The sequence below is a fragment of the Papio anubis genome, chromosome 2, assembly GCF_008728515.1.
Source record: "Papio anubis isolate 15944 chromosome 2, Panubis1.0, whole genome shotgun sequence".
Classification (NCBI taxonomy): Eukaryota; Metazoa; Chordata; class Mammalia; order Primates; family Cercopithecidae; genus Papio; species Papio anubis.
In genome coordinates this window covers 101195732-101221232 of record NC_044977.1, presented here as the reverse complement: position 1 = coordinate 101221232, position 25501 = coordinate 101195732, and the positions used below count along the sequence as shown (strand labels likewise).

Genomic DNA, 25501 nt, shown 5'->3' with positions numbered 1-25501 from the left:
GCATTTTAGATCACACAAATCCAAATTCATACTTGAATCTGAGTATGCAATTTTAAAATTCAAGGTCTTGTTACCTAATAGTTACTAGGATTTTAAATTAGTACCTAAAATCTTTGTACACCAAATAGCCAAAAATTAAAAATCTAGAGCTTTTACAGATAATTCCCAAGGAATCATCAAAAGTGTATAAGTATTGCCCTTGGATTATAAATGGCAATTATAGTGACCTGTACATGAACTTATAGGCTTAAAGTGAGGTATTCAATTTACATTACTTGTGTGTGTTGGATTCATGTCTACTGCTCTCTGAGTATTAGTTTAATAAATGTAATAATTCCTTTCTAAGTGCAACCATTTGCTGAAAGCAGATACGGCTCAATAGAGTTTCCCTGGGTAGACACTCCAGGCTGGTTGGCGTCCTCTTTGTTAACTTAACAAAAAGATCTTCCTAGTAGTAGGGGCGGAGTTAGCTCTGCCCATTAAAAAATTAATTTGGACTTATATTACTACTAGTATGATCATTGAGGTTCAGAAAGATGAGGTAGTGAATAATAATATAATAATTAGAACCTCAGTGAAACAGTCTCTATCAACCCCAGGTCTGGAACATCACCCTTCCAAGTTCTTTTCCAGCTCCTCTTCTGGCATGAGGCATGAGTCCTTTCCCAGCTGCTCCTCTGGCATGCTGGCATGCCCCTCTTGCACTTGTTTTCATTCAGTTCTGCATTACCTGCTACAATGGCCCAGTGGCAACACCCAGAGAGCTAGTAATTACACATAGAAGGAATCTAACATATACTGAGATATAGACACCACAGCGCTCCCAAGAAGCAACAGGTGTGTAGAGGCATTGACTCAGTTACCAGATCCACCATCTCTGCAAGCGCAGAGCAGAGCTCATTTCTCCACACAATATGTTTGCACTCATGTGGATGAGGGCTTCTGGTGTCCTCAAGTCCAGTGGGTTTTCTATAACTACTATAGAGAACCTCGTGGTGGTTTCCTCAGAATCACCAAGGTTAACTTCAAGTCCCTACCCCTGAGAGGGATTCCTGGTAGAGACAGAACTCTCATTTCCTTTGTAAGTAAGAGAACTTCTGTTTGGAAGTGGCTGGCAGTTTTATCATTCTGGAGACAGAGGCTTTGACTTCCCAGCAGACTTACTTTACTTTGAGAAAATTACTGACATGAATTCCTTAGATTAACAAATATAAAATATCCTTTTTTTTTTTTTTTGCAGAGAAAACACCGAAGTCATAAAAAATTTAAATGCAGGGCAGTTGGTTAACCTATTGTATGATCTTTGTAGTACTGTGAACATATTGTGGCTTTAATAGGACTGTTCCCTGGATGACATAGATTAACTTTTTTCTCCTAAATATCGAATTAGGTTAAAATTTTGGAGTTCTGTACATAGTGCTATTTAATATTGAGGAACTCAACTACTGGGAAAATGTAGCATTAGCTATTATGACTGTTTCATCAAGGCCATGAAAGTCACTCTGTAGTTTGATAAAGTGTTTTCTACTTAAAAGACAACTCAAAGATATTCCCAAGATGGACCATCCTGGAGTAAAAATGAGGGCCCCCTTCTCTCACTCAGCCAAAAGAATTGGGGACCACTGGCCAGGCATGGTGGCTCATGGCTGTAATCCCAGCACTTTGGGAGGCTGAGACAGGCAGATCACTTGAACTCAGGAGTTTAAGAACAACCTGGGCAACATGGGAAGACCCCATCTCCACAAAAAATACAAAAATTAACCAAGCATGGTGGTGCGTGCCTATAGTCCCATCTACTTTGGAGGTTGAGGCTTGAGGATCACTTGAGCCTGGTAGGTAAAGGCTGTATTAAGACATGTTCGTGCCACTGCACTCCAGCCTGGGTGACTGTCTCAAAAAGAAAACTGGGACTCTGTCTCAAAAGGGAAAAAAAAAATAACTGGGGGCCAGAACATGGAAGGGTTGGGAGGGCAGAGAGTCTTGTGGATAGGGGTTAAGCTGCTTCCCACAACGTGGAAATTTGTGGGGCTGTACTTGGCCTCTAGGATTAGATCCCATCGTGTGCTGCAAGAGTGACTTCTTATAATAGCTGTGCAGGCCATTCTGGCTTCTGTTGCTTCTGTCACCCTTAAAGCATTAGGTAAATACCTGGAGTCAACTGTGCTCTGGGTGGGTAAGGAAACTTCCTGTTTTAAAATGTACTTCTGATTTTGTTTTTGTTCAGGCATGGTGAGGCCAACCAGATCAGGAGATGGTTGCCATTGAAAAGACAGTGTTTTACTCATCACTCCCAGGAGGGGGGGAAACGTGGGGAAGGGCCACCTGGCCACATGGGGAAGCACCAAGGTCTTAGGTCAGGAGTCAGAAGGAGTGAGGGTGAAAAAGCCTGGGTGAGAGCCTTTATTATGGTTTTTGTTGGGAGAAATGGTCTAGGCAGAGTAAGCAGGAGAGGCATGCTTAAGATTGGCTAGTTTGAATAATTTCATGGGGCTCTGAGGTGTAGGAGCTCTCTGGTATCTGGTCCTGGAGTGATAAGGGCAGAAGAATATTAGTTCAACTTGTAAGAGCTCAGTAAAGGAGGTAGTTGGTGAATTTGGGTTCTGGACTGGTTGATTTGCATATAAATGGCCGCTCACAGGAGAGGCAATTGCTATCTCTAGGAATCAGCTAGCCCTGGGAGGGGCAGCATCTCCAGGGTCAGCAATGCCCCAGATGCCAGAGCATCTGGATGGAATATAGAAAATAAGATCATTTACCACAGAATATATGTATCAAAACATCACACACTGTACACCATAAAAACAAAGGAGAAGCAGCACAGGAAGCTATAAGGTTGTGTAATAAGGGTGCTTGAGAGTTAATCTAGACTAAGTGGCTAAGAAGGTTTTCCCTGAGGGAGGCATATTTGACTTGAAATCTTGTATTCTTGGGCAACTGTTACACAAGTAAAGTGAGCTGGGGAGGGTATTTCTGGAAATACTAGTCCAAGGTAGAAGGAGCCATAATGCATTGAGACAATTGAATATGGTTGAAATACAGAGAGACAGGAGCTAAATATGTTTTTTAGCTCTATTTTTAGCTCTATTTTTCTTCACTTGGCTGGTTTTCTGAATGTTCCAAACAAGGGATTTGAGAGTTCCTACTCCAATCACTGACACTTGATGGTTTATGTAAGTTATTGTCATAAAAACATATAAATGGCATTAACTTAAATGAAACACAGACTCAAATTACTCAAATTCCAATCTCTGGCACTTGATGGTTTAAGTAAGTTATTTAATAAAAACACATGGATGGCATTAACTTAAATGAAACACACACTCAAATTACAGTGATGTGTTGGTTAACAACGAGGATACGTTCTGAGAAATGAGACGCTGGACGATTTAGTCATTGTGTGAACATTATAGAGTGTACTTACACAAACCTAGATGGTACAGGCTACTTAACACAATGGTAAATATTTGTATGTCTAAACATAGAAAAGATACAATAAAAATACAATATTATAATCTCATGGGGCCGCCATTGTTTAAATAATCCCTGATTGACTGAAATGTTGTTATATGGCAGATGACTATACATGGAACACCTGAATTATACACATCATCCCCCTAAAAAGCCATTTTTCCCTAATTGCTTCTCCCCTTCCATTAAATTTTAATACTACAGATGTACAGTATGTCTGTTTATGTATTGTACATATTTGTGCTTTGCACATAAAAAGAGTGAGAATATGTCTGTTTATGTATTGTACATATTTGTGCTTTGCACATAAAAAGAGAATTCTCACGTAGGTCTGAGATTGAAAAAAAATTGAATAAAACAAGTAAGTTTTTTTTGCCCCTCTCAAGATCCAGTTTTCATCTCTTGGAGGGGATATTACCCATGTTGTGAATACATGCAGTATGCCCTTTACATTGCTTTCTTTAATGTTAACATCTTATGTAACTGTGTAGCACAACTAATAAAACTAATACATTAACATTGATACATTATTAATTAACTATAGAGTCTAATCATATTTCACAAGTTTTCCCACTAATGTTCTTTTTCTGTCAGGCACTGATCCAGGATACTGCATTGCATTTAGTTATCAGGTCTCTTTAATTTTCTCTAACCTGTGACAATTCCTCAGTTTTTCCTTGTCTTTCATGACCTTGAGACTTTTAAAAAACATTGATAAGTTATGTGTAGTGTCCTTCAATTTGAATTTTTCTGATGTCTTTTCATGATTAGGTTGAAGTTATATATTATTGAAAAGAATTACACAGAGATGATATGTGCTTCTCATATCAGAGAATAAATGAGGATGATCTGTCTTATTACTGGTGATGTTAACCTTGATCATTTGGCTGAGATGATACTTCCCAGATTTCTCCACTTTAAAGTGATTGTTCTTTTCTTTTCAATTAGTTAATATTTCTTGGGGGGATATTTGGAGATGATACAAATACTGTGTTTCTGCTTACACTTTCACCTACTAATTTTAGCATCCATTAGTCAATGATGCTTGCAGAAATTATTATTGTGGTATTCTAATAGTGATTTTCTATTTCCCTCATTGCTTCTACATTTATTAATCGGAATGATTCTTTAAGGAAGATTATCTCTTCTAGTCCATTTATTTATTTATTCAGTTATTTATTTATATCAGTATAGGCCCAACAATATTTATTTTATTCCTTGGTTTATAATCCAATACTATTCTTATTTACCTTCTTGCTCAAATAACTTTGGTAGGAGCTCTTTTAGGTTAGTTCCTGTGCCTTTTTCACATGTTGCCTACCTCTCTGAGCATTTTCTGACATCACAATTTGTTCCAGAATAAACTTGTATTTTCTCTCAGTCTCAAATCAATCACCTCTTCAATAAGCTATGGTTCCTTTTATTGGACACTTTACCAGTCTAGCCTAGTATACTGATGGTAGTTAAGAAACAAGATTTGGGCATTACTTGTTGTATCAGTTCATTCTTGCATTGCTATAAAGAAATATCTGACACTAGGTAATTTATATAAAAAACGAAGCTTAGTTGGCTCATGGTTCTGCAGGCTGTACAGGAAGTATAGCAGCTTCTGTTTCTGGGGAGGCCTCAGGAAGCTTCCAATCATCACAGAAGGCAAAGGGGAAGTGAGACATCTCAGATGGTGAGAGCAGGAGAGAGAGAGAAAGAGAGAAAGGGAGGAGGTGCTGCACACTTTTAAGCAATCAGACATCATGAGAACTCACTATCGTGAGGACAGTACCAAGGGGGATGCTGCTAAACCATTCATGAGAAACCATGATCCAATCACCTCCCACCAGGGTCCACTTCCAACTCGGGGGATTGCATTTTAACATGAGATTTGGTGGGGATACAGAGCCAAACCATATCTGGTGTATTCCTTGCTATTGGGGTGTTACTTCTTCTAAAGCTTCTCAGCAGACAGAGCTAGGAAATCTGTGTGTGTATACTAACTTACATATGCACACACCTATATTTATTTCTGTATTTCTGACTCCAATCTAGCAGCACAAGTTTCATTCTAGCCTTCTTCCTTTCCTTTTTTGTAACTTCATTCTTTGGATAGGAAGAAACTGGATTCTCATTATCTATAATGCATTTATTTGCTTAATTCTACTATTATAGGATTATCTAAACTATTTTTCAAAGTTACTTCAGCCATATCCCTTTTTTCCCCCTTCCCTTCAGTGTGGTTATGTGATTCATTTCATTTGATTTATTTATTGTAGTCAGTTTCATTAGTCACAGCCTGCATTCCTTCTTGGATTCCTTCTGCTTCCCCACATTGTGATTGATTTATTTTGTTTGGTTTTTAAAAAAAATTCTTATTTTTTATGGAAAAGCCTCATTTTGTCGTACATTATGTTTATCTTTACTTTCTTTAACATATCAATATTGATAATCTCTGGGTCTGCTTCCATTGACCGTTAAAAAAAATTTGGTGTCCTTTTCCTGTTTCTTTAAATGTCTGGTAATTCTTATTGTATGCTGGACATTGTGGATAATAGATTGTAGAGGTTCTGGATTATGTTAAATTACCAGAGAGCCACTCTGATCCTGTCAATCTTGGTTTTAGGCCTTGCTAGGTCAGACCTATTTTATTTTTGCATTTACTTCTATGAGTTGTCCCTATTATAGGGTGAGAGCTTTCTGGGGTCTCAAAAGATTGGGATGTTCACCAAGGTCTCACAATGTCTCCTCATTAATATGTGAATTCAGGTATTTCTGCTTGGTTATCAGCCTCTTAGCAAGAATTTTTAAGGGGCTTCCCACAGTTTCACCCTGTAGTTGTGCAACTTTAGATTTGGCCAAGGATCTGAGAGAAATTATATACAGTCATGCACTGCATAAAGTGTTTTGGTCAATGACAGGGGTAGTCCCATAAGATTATAATACAGCTGAAAAATTCGTATCATCTAGTGATGCCATGGCTGTCATAACATCATAACACATTACTCATCTGTTTGTGGTAATGCTGGTGTAAACAAATCTACTGTGCTGCCAATTGTATAAAAGTATAGCACATACAATTATGTACAGTACATAATACTTGGTAATGATGATAAATGACTATGTTACTTGTTTGTGTATTTATTATAATATACTTTATATTGTTATTTTAGAATGTGCTCCTTCTACGTGTATTAAAAAAAGGTAGCTGTAAAACAGCCTCAGGCAGGTTCTTCAGGAGGTGTTCCAGAAGAAGACGTTGTTGTCATAGGAGATGACAGCTCCATGTGTGTTATTGTCCCTGAAGAACTTCCAGTGGGATGTCAGGTGGAGGTAGAAGACAGTGATATTGACAGTCTTGGCCCTGTGTAGGCCTAGGCTAATGTGTGTGTTTGCATCTTAGTTTTTAAGAAAGAAGTTTAAAAAGTAAAAAATAAATTAAAAATTTTAAAAATAGAAAAAAGCTTATAGAATAAGAATATAAAGAGAAAATAATTTTCCATAGCTACATGATAGCTACATGATGTGTTTTAAGCTAAGTGTTATTACAAAAGAGTCAAAAAGTTAAGAAAATTCAAGTTTATAAAGTAAAAAGTTACAGTAAGCTAACATTTATTTTTGAAGAAGAAAAAATTAAAAAAATAATTCTAGTGTAGCCTAAGTGTATAGCATTTATAAAGTCTATAGTATATACTGTAATGTCCTAGGCCTTCACATTTACTCACCACTCATTTACTGATTCAACCAGAGCAACTTCTGGGCTTGCAAGCTCCATTCATGGTAAGTGCCCTATATAGCTGTACCATTTTAAATCTTTTATATTGCATTTTACTGTACATTTTCTATTTTAGATATGTTTCAATATGCAAATCGTTAAATTACTGTTGCATTACAGTTGCCTACAGTATTCAGTATAGTTACATGCTGTACAGGTGTGTAGCAGGCTAAACCATCTATGATGTTTGTGCAATGACAAAATTGTCTAATGATTCAGTTCTCAGGATTTATCCCTGTCATTAAGCAACACATGACTGGATATTTTCCCACTGGTTCCCTATTGTCTATCATTCTCCCCTCCACCCTTCCAGAGTCCCGTGGCCTTAGCACCCCCTAACTCCTACCCCTGTTTCTTCCCATCTCTCCTTGGAATGTTTTTTCCTGTACAGCAGATTGAAAAATATTCACAGAAAAAACCAGGATGAATGTGGAGTTTTGCTTCCTTTCTCTCAAGGATCATAGCCCTGCAATGATTGCCATCCAGTGCCTGAGAATAATTCTTCTGTGTATTTTTTTTCAGCTTTATTGTTTCAGCAGGAGTTTAAATTCAATACTTGCTACTATATCACAACTGATAATTTTTCTCTTTCTTTCTTTCCCTCCCTCCCTCTCTCTCTCTCTCTGTTTCTTTCTTTCTCTTTCTTTCTTTCTTTCTTTCTTTCTTTCTTTCTTTCTTTCTTTCTCTCTCTCTCTCTCTCTCTCTCTCTCTCTCTCTCTCTCTCTCTCTCTCTTTCTTTCGAGATGGAGTCTTGCTATGTCACCCAGGCTAAAGTGCAGTGGTATAATCTCGGCTCACTGCAACCTCCGCCTCCCGGGTTCAAGCGATTCTCCTGCCTCAGCCTCCCAAGTAGCTAGGATTACAGGCGCCTGCCACTGCGCCTGACTAATTTTTGTATTTTAGTAGAGACGGGGTTTCACCATCTTAGCCAACTGGTCTCAAACTCCTGACCTCATGATCCACCTGCCTCGGCCTCCCAAAGTGCTGGGATTACAGGCGTGAGCCACCGTGCACGGCCCTGATCATTTTTCTAAATAAGAAGCTTGTAGACTCATAGGATTTCAATTATTCTGTCAGGCAGAGGGGAGAAAAGAAACATGCTAGTGATCCTTATCTGATTTCACTTCAAACTCTTACAAGGATTTCTATAGTTCGTTACACAAAGTTTTCAATTACATCCTTATTACTAGAATAAAAATGATCAACTAAGAGAACCAATCAGAATTACAGGGTTCTTTTGGAGGCTATTTTTGTTTCTAGAATCTTTATAATCTTATAAGACCTTTTTTTTTCTTTCAAATAGCCCTTCCAAGATCTGATATATATTAATAAGGAATGGGACCAAAGGTTATGAATAGTCATGTAAACTTCCATATTTCATAGGAAAACAATATTAATATCCTCTGGAAGTTCTCAATTTAATGCTTTATCAAATTGGATTTTTTTTCCTGTAATTTACAGCACAAAGAACACATCTCTTCTTTGAGAGCCATAGAAAAGGAGGAGGATATTCCTTAAGCTCCTTTCTTGGGATGATTTATTTGATTGCGAAGATTTGTGTGTTTAGACCCAGACTCTGGAATTTCACTTATCAAGTTTATAAGCAAAAATTAGGCTTGTAAAGCTCAAATTTACTAGGAGAAATGAAAAAAGAACTACAGATTTTCTATATAATGACAGTGAATTAACTGGACATATAGCATTTTTCTTTCTGTATAATGTTAAGGTGGTTATTAAAAGTTCACATGTGATTTTGTGACTATATCTTTCCTCCATCCCTCAGCTGTCAGATGGCATGTAGATCAAACGTCATAATGCTCCCTAGGATTGTGAGAGTGAAGCTCCATGTATAACACACTTGAATTACCTGCAACCTGAGTAACCAAAACACTGTATTAACCAGAGCATATTCTACTGCTTCACTTTCAGGAAAAAAAAAAAAGAAGCAAATGATACCAAGACAAGCTCATAACAGAGATCCAATCAGCAGATGTGTACAGATGAAAATACAGGTACAAATGAATCGCTTATAGCTTTTTGGATCTGCATCTAAATTTTTGTGTAATGATGACTGGTATTCAGAATGTCACAGTAGAATGCAGAATCAGCAAAAGAATGAGCAATCAAATTTTCAGTAAGAGTTAAACACTTCTTTAGTATGTCCAGGTGGCTCACCCTATTCTAGGTTCTGGGAGCAGAAATATATATAAAAAAATTTATCTACCCCAGAGGGTCTATGGCCCAAGTCACCGTGTGTCTGTACTTGACAAACCCACATATCATGCACAGTGGAACAGCCATTCTCTGATAAACAGACTTCCTCCCTTTATATTCCCAAACTCTCTGCAGGAGAGTCCTTCCATCTTTTTGTGTTAACTGAATCTAGCCTGTTCTCTGAGAACAAGGCTTTATGTGTTAGCCTTTCAAATGGCGGCCACTTTACACTCCAGGTAGCTCCAGGTTTGAGAGTGTGGTCAGTGTCCTCCCCATTGCCACTTTTAGGCTACCATGCCTTCACCCTCTAGTTAAATCTCTGCATTTTGAAGCTTGTGCTGCATTCCTGCCAGACTTCGCTGGGCCTCCAAGTCGCACCTCCTCCTTTGCTGATGGTTTTTCACTGGGCTGCCCACTCCCTCTCCACTTAGGTGACTTTACTATTTACTTGAATGAACTATTCACCACTCCAGTGAATTATCCACTCTGCTCATCCATCTATTGTCATTGTGTGACCATTGTCAATACCTGAAACTACTCCATCAACCAAACAGTGCAAACATCTAGCATCTCATTCACCATCTTCCTTTCTTTTCATTTGTTATACATATCCCATTACAAGTCTTCTTTCACTAGGTGCTTCTAGTTGACTTGCCCTTTCACCTCCCATTCATTTACCTATCCATTCATCTATCACCTTTTTCTACCTTCTATTTTCTTCACATTACTGATAGATTCTAAGATCCATTACTTCAATTTTTCTCTTGCAAATTGTCTGGCGAATTCCACCCGGGATGAACCTATCCATCTCCTCTATGTCTACACCCAGGCTGCTAAGAAAAACTAAAGAATAACAGAGTGAAGCAGATTTGTATTTCTGCAAATTAATGGTCAGTGACCTCAACTAGACTCTCAAAACTGGCCAGTTTAATTTCTACAAAATCTCTCTTAAACCCATTCTATTCCTCTCAAGCCTCCAACTCTGTTTTTCTCAGCATTTTTCCATTTCACTGGAAAAATGGAAACTATTAGATGGAGACTTCATACGGTCAAAAGTCTTCTCACTTTTAACAAAGGCCAACGATTTTGCATGTGGTCTGCACTCTAGCTCCTCAGGTTTTTCTCAAGAATATTAATTATTTCCTTTCTTTCTGATATTATTTCTATTTCTTCCTCTCTACTTCCCATTAGCACTTATGCATGCTCCAATTTATCTCATTACTACAAGCAACTCAACAAACCAGCGAAACATCTCCCTCTGTCCCCACAAAGGACCCTTTGCAAACCACATGCTTCTCTGGCTACTACCAGTCTCTCCCACTGTTCTCAAATTTCTGGGCTGGGTTGCCCATAGTTTCTCTTTCTATCTTTAGTCACTATTCCCTCCATAAATCCTCAAATTCAACTTCTGTTTCAACAACTCCATGGAATCAACTCTTGCTAAAGTCACCAATAATTTTCATACTACTTAATCAAATGTACTCTTGTTGTCCTCATATCACGCCACCTTTCAGAGTCATTCTACAAAGTGGACCATTTCTTCTATTGAAATACTTTTTCCCTTTGATTCCCATGATGTCACATGCTCCTAGTTTCTCTTCTACCTCTCTCATTCAGTCACCAAGGCAATCCCATCCACTATCGTGGCTTCAATTGCTACCCATACTCCAACAACTTTCAAATTCTATCTCTAGCCAACTTCTCTTCTGAACTATTCACATGACATCTTCATCTAGAAGCCTTCAAACACCTCTACTTGAATGCATTAAAAGTGAACTCATGCTTCTGTTTTTTCCCCAAACCTTCTTTTTCTACAGTAGATACTTCCAACACCTATCTAATTGCTCAAACGACATACCTTGGATATACCGTTGACTCCTTCTCATTACCGCTTCTTATGTGCAACGAATTACCAAGTCTTGTTAATTCTACTCTTGGAATATTTTGTCACCACCATCATTAGTCACATGGCCTCCTGGAATGGGCTTTGCCCACAAAAACTATTTTCCTCAAAGCTATGGAAGTAAGCTTACAAAAATGCACCTCTGATTATGACATATTTCTACTTTAATATCCTTCAGTATATTAAAGATTTCCCTCCCTTCTAGTATTTTTTGACCTACAAAGCATGTCAGTTCACAACTCAGCCTCTGATTTCCTCTCCAGCCCATCCTGCTCCACTCTCCTTCTTACATACATTGTTATAGCCGCACTGGTCTTGTTCTAAGTCCTCAAATGTACCTCCTCAACCCCAACTCAGAGCCTTCTGTCCCAAACACTCTAGGCTTACTCCTCCCTCTGCTGCAATAACATTGACTCACTCTTCAGCTCCTACCCTCCAAGAAGCCTTCCCTGACCTCTTATCCTAGTTAAGATCCTTATCTATATAGACTCATTGCCAACTGTATTTTTCCTTCAAGGCACTAGTCACAAATCTAATTAAACAACTACTTCTGAAGATGGTACTTGTTTAACGTGTGTCCTCCTTGCTAGAATGTGCACTCCTGAGGTCAGGGTCTTTGTTCATTTTCATATTGTCAGGGGCTAACATTATGTTTGCCTTATCATATGTGCTCAGTGACTGCTTTTTTGAAGGAATGAATGATTTTAATATAACATGGTAAGTATAAAGATGGAGGCATAGAGATTGCAAAATGGAACAGAGATAAGTGGCATTTCATTCAGCCAAGGAAGTCTACCAGTGTAATTGCTATTGCGTGATTCAGATGATGGTCTTGAACACAAAATTTGGGAATAGGGTGGTCAGCAACCTAGTGCTTATTTCAGCTTGTGTCTCTAGCTTGGCCTCTTCTTTGTCTCTCAAAGAATGGAACCCCTGGAAAACCCAAGGCAGCTTAGTAGCTATCACCATTCACTAGTTGTAGGTGGAGCGATAATTTAACCCATCAGATAATCTGAGTTCTCTTCTTAAGTCCCCTGCTGTGACCATAGATCATTTAGGTTTTTCTATAAAGCAATACAACTTGGGAGATTGGTTGTCTTCCCCATCATTCAAGAAAGAATTATAAGACGATTTGTTTTACCTACATATGTATACATTCAAAATCCTATCATTTTCATAGGAGAAACAAACCATCCTTATTTCTTTATTTCTTACACCACAAACACTGGATTAAGAAAGGCAGATAATTGTAAAACCTAGTGCACTTTGAAATTAGGATGCTTTCTATGGAGAGACAATTTTATGCCAAAACCTTAATTTTTAAACTACCCTTGCTGGGAACCTGACAAAAGCAGCCCAAGTCCTACATAACATCCCAGGGGACAGAAACACCTGGGGATTTTTAAGACACTTTCAATCCAATCAGTTTCAACGTTCATTCATTGAGCGGATGGTGAAACAGAACGCTGAGGATTCAGACAGAAACTCTGTCCTCAAAGAGCTCATGCTGAGGTCACAGACATATAGCCACATTGTTATAACATAATCCACAAATAGAAGTATGTACAAGTTATAAAGATGGCCCAGAGAGGGACAGATCTTTTTGGGGGATCAAATCCTGATGAGGTAAGACCTCAGCTGGGTTGTTAAGGATGAATAGGTATTTACCACACAAGCATGATGGGGAAAAGGCATTCCAGGGAAAGGTCCATCTTCTAATCACAGGATAATGCTTCTGGCCTGTACCAGCAAGAAATGGTGTGGGAGGTGAAGGACAGAGACCAAGCCATGAGGGGTCTATGTGGCATATTAATTGAGAAACAAGTACTTGGTTCTGTAACTGAGGGGACCCTTAAAGTTTTTGAGTAGGGACAGATATAATCAATTTCACGTCATCTCTGTGGCAACTTGGTGGATAGATAAGGGAAAAGTGAGTCTAGAGTCAGGGCTGGCCAGCAAAGAAACGGAGAGACCAGCTGGGCCCGCCTGTCCCCTCAGCCTGTGGAATATTCATCCACATACAATTTCAGGCTAAATTTGAGTGTTCATAAGCTAAAACCATGTATTGTATAATTTTAGATACAAGAAACTGAAGGGTATCATGTTATTTACGTAACATTCAGAAAACTACTGCACTTCTTGAATGTTTATCTGGCCCCACTATAATAAGTGAAGGTTTTACTCCTGAAATGTTGCTAAATAAATTATCTGTGTGCTAAAGATAACAACCTTAGGTCACACCGTTTCCTTTCCCTTAGAATAGCTGGAAGCAGGTAGAGTTTGTTCATCAGAAGGGACTTTTGCACAACTTTATGAGATAGTTGCAGGTGGGCAGTGTGGTTCTTGGACCACATTAGTTGGTCCTTGTTGCCTAAAACAAAGCAAAACAATGAGGGCATTTAACATGGCTTTGTTTTGTGTCCCCACATGGGCCTTCAAAATAATTAGGACTCTCTGATGTTTTCATTTTTTCATAGTCTTAGCAGGTCCCCACATCAGTATTAGATTTTGACATCTTGCTGCTTTCTGTGGAAAAGCACCCAGATTCCAAATAAATAAGTTTATGAAATTTTCCATTACCGGGCACTGGTTTGTCACCAACAATCTACTGTTCAGCATTTATTGTACTAATTTGTAAACATAATCGTTGTCACGGAGACAAATGGATAAACAAGGACAGACAGATAATGACATCTTTAGAGACAGCATGTGGTAGTTACAGCTAACCTTTGGGTCCTACATTTTTGTGTTTTTGCTGCTGTGGACTGACGAACACAGAAGCCATTGTTTTTTAGTGTGTGAATCTACACTCAGAGAAAAAGGCTCAGCCTCTGGTCTGAGAGGATTAGCAAGGTTTTAGAGACTACTAAAGGTCTCTAAGGGTGAATGTGGAATGAAATTACTCTTCAGGAAACATGGATAATTTTTATCACAGCTAAGGAGTTGGGGCTGAGCAGTTTTTGGAAGGCTATGAAAGTTTTTGAAAGGCATATGTGAAAACCTGGACCAGAAGTGGAATCTTTGGACCCCCAGTTATTATTCCAAAATAGCCCTTGTAGAAGCACCCGTGTGCACTCCTCACTTGCAGGAAGTCGTGGGTTCTTTCTGACAGCCCGGGGCTCACCGGCCTGTGGGCGTTCCTCTCACCAAGTGCCAATCCAGTCAGTGGTGGTTGAATGGACCCACCTCCCTCGCCAGTGCCTCTGATTCGCTGCTTCTCCCTACCCCCCTACCTGACGTCATTTCCCCTGTTTTTGAGGACCAATCAGGATGGACACAAACGATGCTTCCTTACTGTCCTTTGCCTTTCTCTGAGTACTACATAGTTAAGAATATTTGTAATATGATTGCTAGCTATAAAAGATACCTCATTTTCTATTATTTCTCCATTTGTTTACTTTTCTTTTAAATTTACAGTTTGTTTTTAATGTAAACATCCTGGTTACTAAAACTTTATACGTTTATATGTTGGAATATTTTCTTCTATACCAGCACTGGTCTTTTAACTTGTAACCTCAGCTGTGTAAAATAATCCTTTTAGTCTATAAAATAGTCTGTATGATTTGCTTTCCTCCTGTTCAAGTTTGCTGTGTTAGAAGGAGCATAGTGTCAGGGTTAGGCACACATTCTAGTTTACCTTTGTTGGGGTCCTGGGACTCCATTTACTAGCTCTGTGATCTTGGTTGAGTTATCTGACTTCTCTGAATCTCTCATTTGCAAAACGGGGCTATTATGAGGTTATGAGGATGAAATAAGTTAAATACGTAAAGCCCTTGAACAGTGCCTGGTTTGTATCTCATTCCACGTGTTTGCTATTGTAATTTTTTTTCTAGGTCATTTGTTCTAATTTCTTCTTGTCTTTTTTTAGGGTAGTCCATCCATTTCCTGACTCTATTAAATAAAATAAAATAAATAAAAATACTCCCTCTGTTGTGATCCATGCTACTATACATATGTGTAGTGTATGTGTAGGGTATAGTATGAAAGTACATACTATACTTCCAGCCACTTAGGGGCTCTTCCCCAACTGTGTGTGTGGGTTCCTGTTTGTCTACGGACTCTCTTCACTTGATGTCAGGCTATTTAACTTTTACCCATCTTCTTGATTCTTGTAGAATGGTATCAATTGTTATAATCTCTGTCTTTTTGATAATTGATGAGTTTGAATGAATTTTTATTTGCTTATGGGTCATCCGTGACTTCCTCCTGTGTAAATTGCCTTTTCATATGATTTGCCCAATTTTCTTTTGGGTTGCTTTTTCTTAATGATTTGTAAGAGTTCTTTAAATATTCTGGGTAGGAATTATTTGTATATTATGTGTGTTGCGTTCTCCCAGTGTTCCTTAACTTTTGACTATGTTTATTGTGTCTTTTGATGTACAGTAGCTTTTATTTGTTTTTTAACTTCTGTTTTTAGAGACAGGGTCTGGCTTTGCTGCCCTGGCTAGAGTGCCGTGTTGTGATCATAGCTCACTGCTACCGCCATCTCCCAGGCTCAAGAGATCCTTTCACCTCAGCCTTCTGAGTAGCTGGGACTACAGGCATGTGATATCATGCCAAGCTAATTAAAAAAAAAATGTAAGGATAGTCTTGCTATGTTGCCCAGGCTTGTCTCAAACTCCAGCCTGGCCTCAAATGATTCTGCCTCAGCCTCCCAAAATACTGGGATTACAAGCATGAGCTACCATGCCCAGCCAGTAGTTTTTAATTGTGATGTAATCACTTCTCCTTGCAAGTTAATTTTATCAACATTATTTGTTGAAGAATCCATCTGCCCCCTACCAATTTATAATAATATTCCTATCATATATCAAGTTCTTTTGTTAATATGGATGTGTTTCTGAGTTCTATTTTTGAATAGAACTGTTCCACTTGTCTGTTTCTGGGCAATGGCACACTATTTTAATTACTATTGCTTAGTAATGTGTTTGGATATCTGGTATGAAAAGTCCTGTCATTCTTTTCAGAATTTTCTTTTTCTTTTTTCCTTTTTTTTTGAGACAGAGTCTTGCTCTGTCACCCAGGCTGGAGTGCAGTGGCGTGATCTCTGCTCACTGCAAGCCTGGCCTCCCGGGTTCATGCCATTCTCCTGCCTTAGCCTCCCAAGTAGCTGGGACTACAGGTGCCCGCCACCACGTCTGGCTAATTTTTTGTATTTTTAGTAGAGACAGGGTTTCACCGTGTTAGCCAGGATGGTCTTGATCTCCTGACCTCATGATCTGCCTGCCTTGGCCTCCCGAAGTACTGGGATTACAGGCATGAGCCACAGCGCCCGGCCCCAGAATTTTCTTAGTCCTTTGATTTTCCTTTGCCCTTCCATCAAATCAGATCATCATATACCACAAAAGACCTTTGGTGATTTTAGTAAGAAATGCATGAAGTTATGAACTCACTTTGGAAATGTTTACATCTTTATGATAAAGATTTTTTTCTATCTATGGACAATTTTTCCTTCTATTTATTCATGCATTCTTTTATACTTTCACTGAAGTTTTGAAATTTTTGGTCAAAACAATCCGTACATTTTAGTCTTTGATTTATTTCTAGGTACTTCAGGATTCTTGTTGCCATTGTAAATAAAATATTTTTCAGTTATTTTTTTCCATACTCCCTCTCTCCCTGGGTGTTCTCCTATGTTCCTTTGGCTGTAAATCTCATTTTTATGTCAAACACAGTTCAATTCATTTCTGCCCTTCTCTCTTGAGATTTCTCAATCCGCATGACCAATCATTCCCTTCTACAGACACTTGGAGGTTTCAGAAGTATCTCACACTGAACATGTCTAAGATTGAACTCTTGATTCTTTCTTCCCCATCCCTAAACCATTCCCCCACCTTAGAAAAATGATTGACTGTCTACCTAATTTATCTTGGAGACATCCTGGATGTCTGTGCTTCCTTGCTGACATTCAGTCTGTCTGCTTGTCCTGTTCACTGTTAGGTTTGGTTTCTTGCTTATGCTGTACTCTGACCTATCCCAGACTAGTCTGTTAGGTGGCACGATCAGCACTTAGACCTTTAGAAGCATCTCAGGCTTAACCCGTGTGGAACATAGTAGGTACTAAATTAATATTTGTTGAATACATAAATGTTTAAAACTATACCCTTATCTTTTCCCCTGCAGTCTCCCCCACCTCAGTAAATTGCTTCATTGGGCATTTGCTTAAGTCATAAGTGTGACAATCATCCTTGCCTTATTCTTTACAACAAGTCACACATCCAGTTTGTCCTTATGTTCTATTAATTTTGCCTCTAAAATCAACCTCCACTGCCACTGCCCTTGTCAAAGTCTCTGTCATGTCTCACTGGTTTTCCTGTTTCTTCTCCTGCTTACTTCTAATCTATATTGCAAGGAGCTTGAGTGATCTTCATGGAACCTAAATATGAAGATATATCTCCTTCAGTCAAGACCTTTCAACACCTTCCTATCCTTCCCATTCCTTAGCTCACTTTCAAGGGCCTGTCTGGTCTTGATCATGCCTTGCCCCTAGCTTCAATGTTCCCCTCCCTCACTCTGTTTCAGCCACTCTGTTTTCTGGTTTCTTGAGGACATCAAGTCTCAAGGTCTGTCTCTGTAACTGTTTTCTCCTTCATGTATGGATGGCTACCACTTATCTTTTGGATCTCAAATTAAATTTCATTTCTTCAGAAATACTTCCTTAGCCCTCTAATCTAAATTTGTCTCATTTCTATATTGTCTCCTAGCACCCAGTTCCTTCCTTTTAGAGCCCTAATCACATTTCAGTCATACATTGGATATACTACTAATGGGATAAGAGATGATCTGTTAATGTCTTCTTCTCTGTACCCTAAGCTCTGTGAGCATAGGGACCTTCTTGGTCTTGTTCACTATGTGCACTTAAAGGTACTCAATAAATCTTCAAATGGATGACTGTTAGTATTGTATATGGCTGCCTTTACCTTCAGTTATCTTATGTATATATTCTTTGCACATATAAACTGATATCATCTGCCTTTCCTGTCAGTGGTGTCTATTGTGATCATAAATAAATTGTCTCAGTAGCTCCTACCTACTGTTCAGGGGGTCCTTGTCAGCCTTAAAATTAGCACCAAGAATTGCTCTCCAGTGTACTAATATATCTCACCTATTCAAGGCAGGATCTGGGTGTATGGTTCCCTCCCTGGCTCCTGTCCCAGCCCCTGGTGAGAGTGCTACCTCTGGAGGTGACTGAGGATAACAGAGGGAGCTGTAAGTTCCTTCGAGCTGACTACCACATTGACAGTTAACTGGCTTCAGCTGGGATGGCTGGCCACTCCAAGTTTCTGCCATATAGTTAATGACCTAGCTTCCTGCTGCTTTCAGTTGATATTATAGAAGTATTTTCTTTTGTCAATACAACCTCTTCATAAGCACCTTTAAAAATGGATCTCTAATATTCAGTTGGTCTTCAAATGACTACAAAATATTTCTGTAATTAGCTAATTATAAGAATATTAATAATTAAATAACAATCAACTCCTTACTGCTTACATTGTATTTGCATACTTTGCAAATGTGCAAGATCTCCCCTCTCATCTTGTCTTCTTTAATAAGCTAGGCTGACTTTAGGAAAGATAAAGAATAGTGAAGGCTTCACTTTTTCTGTTTTGGTAATTTTGTTACCACTCCTGTTTCTGGGGAATACGCAGAGATAAAGTTTGGGATTTTCCTACTATCCCCCCCGTCCTCATCAGTTAGTAAAATTCCACTTACAATTTTTCGTGCATATTATTATTCTTACTGAAAATATATTTTATTTTGTTTCTCTTCACAGAATGAAAGGTTAAAACATTTTATTGCTCTCAAGGGCGTTGATATTCAAAGAGTAAATATTAAATTAAATTGTGAAATGGAGGCAAGCTTTAACAAAAACTCATTGAAGATTGATAAATATTTTAAGACTCAAAGTTAATTCTTCATGCTTTGAAAAAATTCAGTATTTTAAATGTTAGACAGTTCATCTTGTTCTTAAAACCAGTTATGAAAATTGTAATTCCCAGTTACTTCCATCTCTTCCTTACAATTTTTTCATTTTTTTTTGAGACAGAGTCTCACTCTGTCACCCAGGCTGAAGTGCAGTGACGTGATCTTGGCTCACTGCAACCTTCACCTCCTGGGCTCAAGCGATTCTCATGCCTCGACCTCCCAAGTAGCTGGGATTACAGGCATGCACCACCATGTTTGGCTAATTTTTGTACTTTTAGTAAATATGGGGTTTCACCATGTTGGCCAGGCTGTTCTTGAACACCTGACCTCGGGTGATCTGCCCGCCTCAGCCTTCCAAAGTGCTGGGATTACAAGTGTGAGTCACTGTGCCTGGCCTCTTCCTTACAGTGTTTTCTAATCATTTGAAGGCACATGGGGTGATGGTGTGGGTTTTGAGAAATTACAGCCATGTACTGGAAGGAACTGAGAAAAAGGAAAAGGAAGGCTTAGGAAGAACATGACCTTATTTGCTCAAGTGTCTTCTACTTTGTGAATTTATGGGGGGAATTCTTTGTCTTGTGGAGCACACTCTTAGGTCATTGAAGGAAACACTTTTCCATTCTGTTCTTTAAAGTGGGAACAAAGAAAGAGGCTTGGGATAGGTAATTTATTATGACTATCCTCACCCTTTCTCTAGTGTTAGGTATATCGCAGTGATGTCATCCTCTGGACTGTGAATGACAAATTGATGATGTCACTGAGGCCCCATCTCCCCTGTGTGAACAGAGTGGTAGGGATTGTAACAGACAATTAACCTCACTGGTCAATCATAAGTTGTGCTTATCTTATTTACTTATCTTCTCTGGGCCTCAGTTTCTTCATCTGTAAAATAAGGATAAATGTAATCTATCTCGTAGGATTATTGCCAGGGTTAAATCTATGAATAAATGTCATGAGCTTGGAAGAGTGCCTGATTCACAGTGAGCTCTCCATCAGTAGTACTATTATTAGCTATTATTTACAACTTATGCTTTTCAATGGGTATGATTTAGGAAATAGCAAAACAATACATTTTTGGTTTTTGTAATCGTTACTTTCAAATTGTCTGGCAGCTCACATACCACGAATCATACCAGACAACTCAGACCACTGAGTTTCCTCGATGGTGTAAAATGCATGTCCTTTCTGCAAAGAAAGCTGAGCCTCAGATTTGGTGCCTGGAGGTGAAAAGAGAGTAGGCTAGAGGTCGAGTCTTTGCCAGAGAGAAGGAGAAAGCAGAGAGAAGAGTTTTTCTAGCCCACAGAAGAGTGGGAAAGGAGAGAGAAAGCAAGCGAGAGAGAGAAAGCTAAGGAGGCAGACGTTTGTTTCCTTTTTTTTTAGATGAAACCTCAAAACCGTGGTGGGGGATGTGGTATGGTGTGGTAGAATCATCCAGATATGTTTAAATTTGTTTTGTGTGTGTATGAGGGGCAGTGACACACTGCAACAGGAATAGTGTAGTGGGGGCACTGCAAGCCTCTAGAAAAGGCTGCCCTCAGCCTCATCCAGCGTGACTATGAGTGACGGCACAGCTTTTGTTGGGAGGCTGTCTAAGCCAGTGACTCAGAATAACGCTCTCTGTTCCCCACTCATAATGTATGGGAAACAAACATTTCCTAGAATAGATGTGAAGGAGCTGAGAGGACAGCTGGACCAGAATAGGAGGCTACTGAGTCAGGAGCCTGATGACCAGTGTCTTTGGTTGGGTCAAGTGGTGAGTATGCAATGTGTGTCATTCATGTTAAAAGGTGAATGAGACCAGATGAGGCATCCCCTGGCAAGGCCCAGCAGAGGACACCACCCAGACCAGTCACCCCTTCTCTCATTGCCATGAAGATACTCAGCTTTCTCATACTCTTATCTACCTTGAGAAAGAAGAGAGGGAGGTGAGAAATAGTCATGTTAGGGAACTGAACTTTGACTACGAAGTAGGAAGGGATGGTTTCAGCTAGAAGTGACCAAGGCACTATAAACTTAGAGTTTTGGTTGCTCTCTCCCTTCCACTTTCTTTCTCAGCCAGCATTCATCATGGGTTGGGCTTGTAATATCACATCAATCCCACAATTACAGATAAATAAAAAAAAGTTGTGCTTTTTTTTTGTAAAATCGATCTCGATTTGAATAAATTTGAAATTTCTTGCTTTCTTTATTAATCTGAAATTTCTTTCTTAAGTATATATTAAATATCTTATTCCTTAATTCATATAATAGATCTGGAGACTGATCATTATTTTCCTTTGGAGTTTTGATATCTGAAGCCAGTGTGTTATTCTCACATAGGGTTCAGGTCCTGGGTGCATAGTCAAGGTCAAAGCTTGTCTCCTGTTCTTCCCATGTTGAGTTCTTTATGTCTTCTGTTCTTCCCATGTTGAATTCTTTATACCAAGAGAAGAACAGACCCTTGCTCATGGTTTTGAGGGAGCTTAGTGAAATAATTGAAGACTATTCTGCTTTCGAAATATTGACCTGCATCTACCTTTCATTCTGCAAACTCTGTACCCATTTACATGTCTGACTTCCTGTGATGCCATGCAGATATGAAGGGGCATGTGGGCTGCAGCATGTCAACTTACCACTTGCATTTTCTTTCCTTTCCAGAGGACTGCCCAGAACTAAGGGTCACCTGCGGCTTTCATGACATGATTATGCCACATCCCAATTGCTTTTTTCAGAAAAGATGATAAAAAGAAAGGAGGAAGGATGGGAAGAAGGGCAAAAAATCCACTTTATACTCACGGTTTTAATTTCTTCCTGCAGCCTTTTTAGGGAATGGCAAAGCTGTGTTTATAGATACTATGACACTGGTGGTTACATAGAGCTGAATGCCACTGTTAGGATGTGTAATGAAATGTGTATGTAATGATTAAAGTTAGCTAATTAATTTGCATGAATTAGAAAAAGATACAGTGTGTTCACAAAATCTTTCTTTTTCCCATAAAGAGCCCAGTTTTAGAACTTTCAAAGTTAGTTAGAAAGGTCCCTTCCTCTGTTGAACAGACATTTTTGCCTGAACCAGAGCAGAGTCCCCAGTGGAACACGGGACTGCTAGAGAGCATCTGGGGACAGGAAATAAGTGGCTAAGGGCTCTGCAGCTGTTGTGAAAGACACCCTTTGTTCATTCTCTCATTTTTAATCAAACATCTTCTGAATCAGGCATTGAACAGGGTTAAGGACAAAAAATTTAAGGAGACAGTGAAACAGTAAGGGTAGCACTAGAGTTTCTAGATGCTTTCCTAGAATTATTCACAGAACACAAAGGAAGGAGGTATGATCATTACTCCTTGGGGGAAGGGACGGATCTGGAAAGGCTCTCAGGGAGTGTCTTGACTTTGAGCCGAACCTCAAGGCAATGGAGGCATTTGTTGTGCAACTGTTAAGTGGTAAAAGACGGGGGAAGGAACCCTAGGGGACAAGTTACAAAGGCTTGAAATAATCCTGTCTCTTGGGGGCTAGGAATGATTGGGTTGGGCTGGATGCACTTACCAGAGGAGGGTTCTTTCTTGAATAAAAAGCCTTGTTATTGAAGAAAGGTCATCTTCCCATAGACTTTTTGTCTACTTTTCATTGACTAGAATGTGGTCATATGGGGGAATTGTATAGATTAAACAAGGCATATAGCACTGCCAAACAAAATCAAGGTTCATTACTGAGTAAGGGGAGAGTGGATATTAGGCAGTCTACTAGTCATATTAACCATTACGAGTTTGCTATTTTAAAATTATTATTGTATGATGTTGGGGGTTTCACTTAAATCCTTCCTCAATTTTCTTATCTGTAAAATGGGGATAGTAGGAACTACCTGGAGGGTTGTTTTGGGGAATTACAAATGTTATATATAAAGCATATGGAACATAATAGGTGCTCAATAAATGGTGCAGAGGTTTTTGTTCTCCTTTCTTTGGGTCCTTCCCTTCACTTTCTTCTCCTTCTTTGAATACTTGCTTCACTTTTCTCTCCTCTTTAGTTTTAGGTTATATGGAAACCTGGAGAAGTTTATATTTTACAGTTTCAAATTTGTTTTTTTTTCTTCATCCTGCCAGAGCTCATAATTACCTTTGCTTGCAATTAGGTGGTATCTTTTGTGAAAACGTCATGCAGTGTTTATAATTTGTTTTTAACCACTAAAGTAAATAAATATGTGATTAATGCTTAAGTATCATCAGAGATACACAGTGAGATAAATAGAGTGTGTCTAAAAAATTCAGCAGGATTAGATAGGTCATTTAAATGAATTCTCATTAGTGAAAGGAAAATATAATTTATAAGTAAGTTATTTACATTAGTTACAGTGCTAGGTTCAATTTTTTATTTACTTTATTTCATATTTTCAAAGCCCCTCTGAGTTAAGTGTTATTATTACAGGAAACTGAGTGTAACCAATTAGGAATGTATTTGGTTACGTGTAACTGAAATAATAGTGGTTTATACAAGGTGGAAGTTTGTTTGTTTCTTATGTAAAAGGTGTTCAGAGTTCAAGAGTCCAGGCCAGAAACAGCGAACTCCACAGTCCTCCAGGATTCAGGCTCCTCTGGTATTTTTGCTCCACCACCTCACAGGAAGTGGCTTCACCTGTGAGGTTGAGCTGTGGTCCAAGATGACTGCTGCACCCAGGAGTAAACTGCCAGACTACAGTGTGTGCACATTTTTATCCTCACTAGACAATCCCAGATTGTTTCCAGAAATGCACAGTCTTTGCAAGCACACGTAGAACAAGGTCATAAAGCAAATATGAACAACTGTTGGAGTCATTGTCATAGCGACTGCTTTCTCTAACTGCCTTAGAATTAGGAGCCAATGTAACAAAAATAGCTCCATACATTTGGAAATTTTACAATAGATTTTGTAATAACTGATGAATTGAAGAAGAACTCATCCATAATTAAAATGAAGGTTAAAAATTATTTTAATATTTGTGGTATGCAGCTAAAGTTGTACAATGGAAAAGGTTATAGCCATAAATGTACATATATGAAGCATTTGACTCAATAAGAAAAAAAACAACAACACAAATATAAAGAAAATGGGAGAAAAGAAATTATAGGCCAGGTGCAGTGGTTCACGCCTGTAATCCCAGTACTTTGGGAGTCTGAGGTGGGAGGATCACTTGAGCCCAGGGAGGTCCCATCTCTACAGCAAAAAAACCCAAAACAAAACAAAACAAAACATTAGCTGGGTGTAGTGGCACGCACCTGTAGTCCCAGCTACTCAAGAGGCTGAGGCAGGAGGATTACTTGAGCCCAGGTGGTTGAGGCTGCAGTGAGCTGTGATTGCACCACTGCACTCTAGAATGGGCTACAGAGTGAGACCTTGTCTCAAAAAAAAAAAAAAAAAAAAAAGTGCATACAGAAATGAATAAATTGGGGGAAAAAAGAACAAAGAAGAAAACCACTTCCTTACTTTTGAAAAAAAAATGAAGCAGATAACTTCTGACAAAAGTACTCAAAAAAAAAGAAAGAAGATATATAGAATATAAACTATAGAGAAGATTATAATTACAGATTTATTACAAATTTAAAAAGCTGTAAGAGAACACTACAGATAGCATAAACTTGAAAAGTGAATGATTTTTTCAATAATATAAATTTGAACAATATGTAAGGTGTGGTCCTACTTTTTATTAACTGTATATTTACATGTAAATATTCTCAAAGAAAAAAAGTTAACATATTTTACAAGTGACTAACCATGGGGTAAGAATTTATGAGTTTGTATTATTTTCTTATTCTTTTTTTTGAGACAAAGTCTCGCTGTGTTGCCCAGGCTGCAGTGCAGTGGCATGATGTCGGCTCACTGCAAACTCTGCCTCCTGAGTTCAATTGATTCTCCTGCCTCAGCCTCCTGAGTAGCTGGGATTACAAGCACCTGCCACCATGCCCGGTTACATTTTTTTTTTCTTTTTTTGAGATGGAGTTTCACTCTTGTTGCTCGGGCTGGAGTACAATGGTACAATCTTGGCTCACCACAACCTCCGCCTCCTGGGTTCAAGCAATTCTGCTGCCTCAGCCTCTTAAGTAGCTGGGATTACAAGCATGCACCACCATGCCCAGCTCATTTTGTATTTTTAGTAGAGACGGGGTTTCTCCATGTTGGTCAAGCTGGTCTCGAACTCCCGACCTCGGGTGATTCGCCCACCTTAGTCTCCCGAAGTGTTGGGATTACAGGCGTCAGCCACCGCACCTGCCCTGGCT

At 38.9% G+C, this 25501-nt stretch overlaps 1 protein-coding gene across 8 annotated transcripts in view; it reads left to right on the top strand.

Moving 5' to 3' along the window:
• MOBP (myelin associated oligodendrocyte basic protein) overlaps positions 1-25501 on the top strand; it is a 58686-nt gene that overhangs the window by 1535 nt on the left and 31650 nt on the right. For 7 of the 8 annotated variants that reach the window (XM_017955569.2, XM_017955574.2, XM_009201141.3 and 4 more), the window contains exon 2: positions 9161-9243. The exons of the other annotated variant lie outside the window; for it this stretch is intronic. The gene's annotated coding sequence lies outside the window, so the exon portion shown is untranslated. The remainder of the gene's footprint in view (positions 1-9160; positions 9244-25501) is intronic. 8 annotated transcript variants of the gene reach the window in all.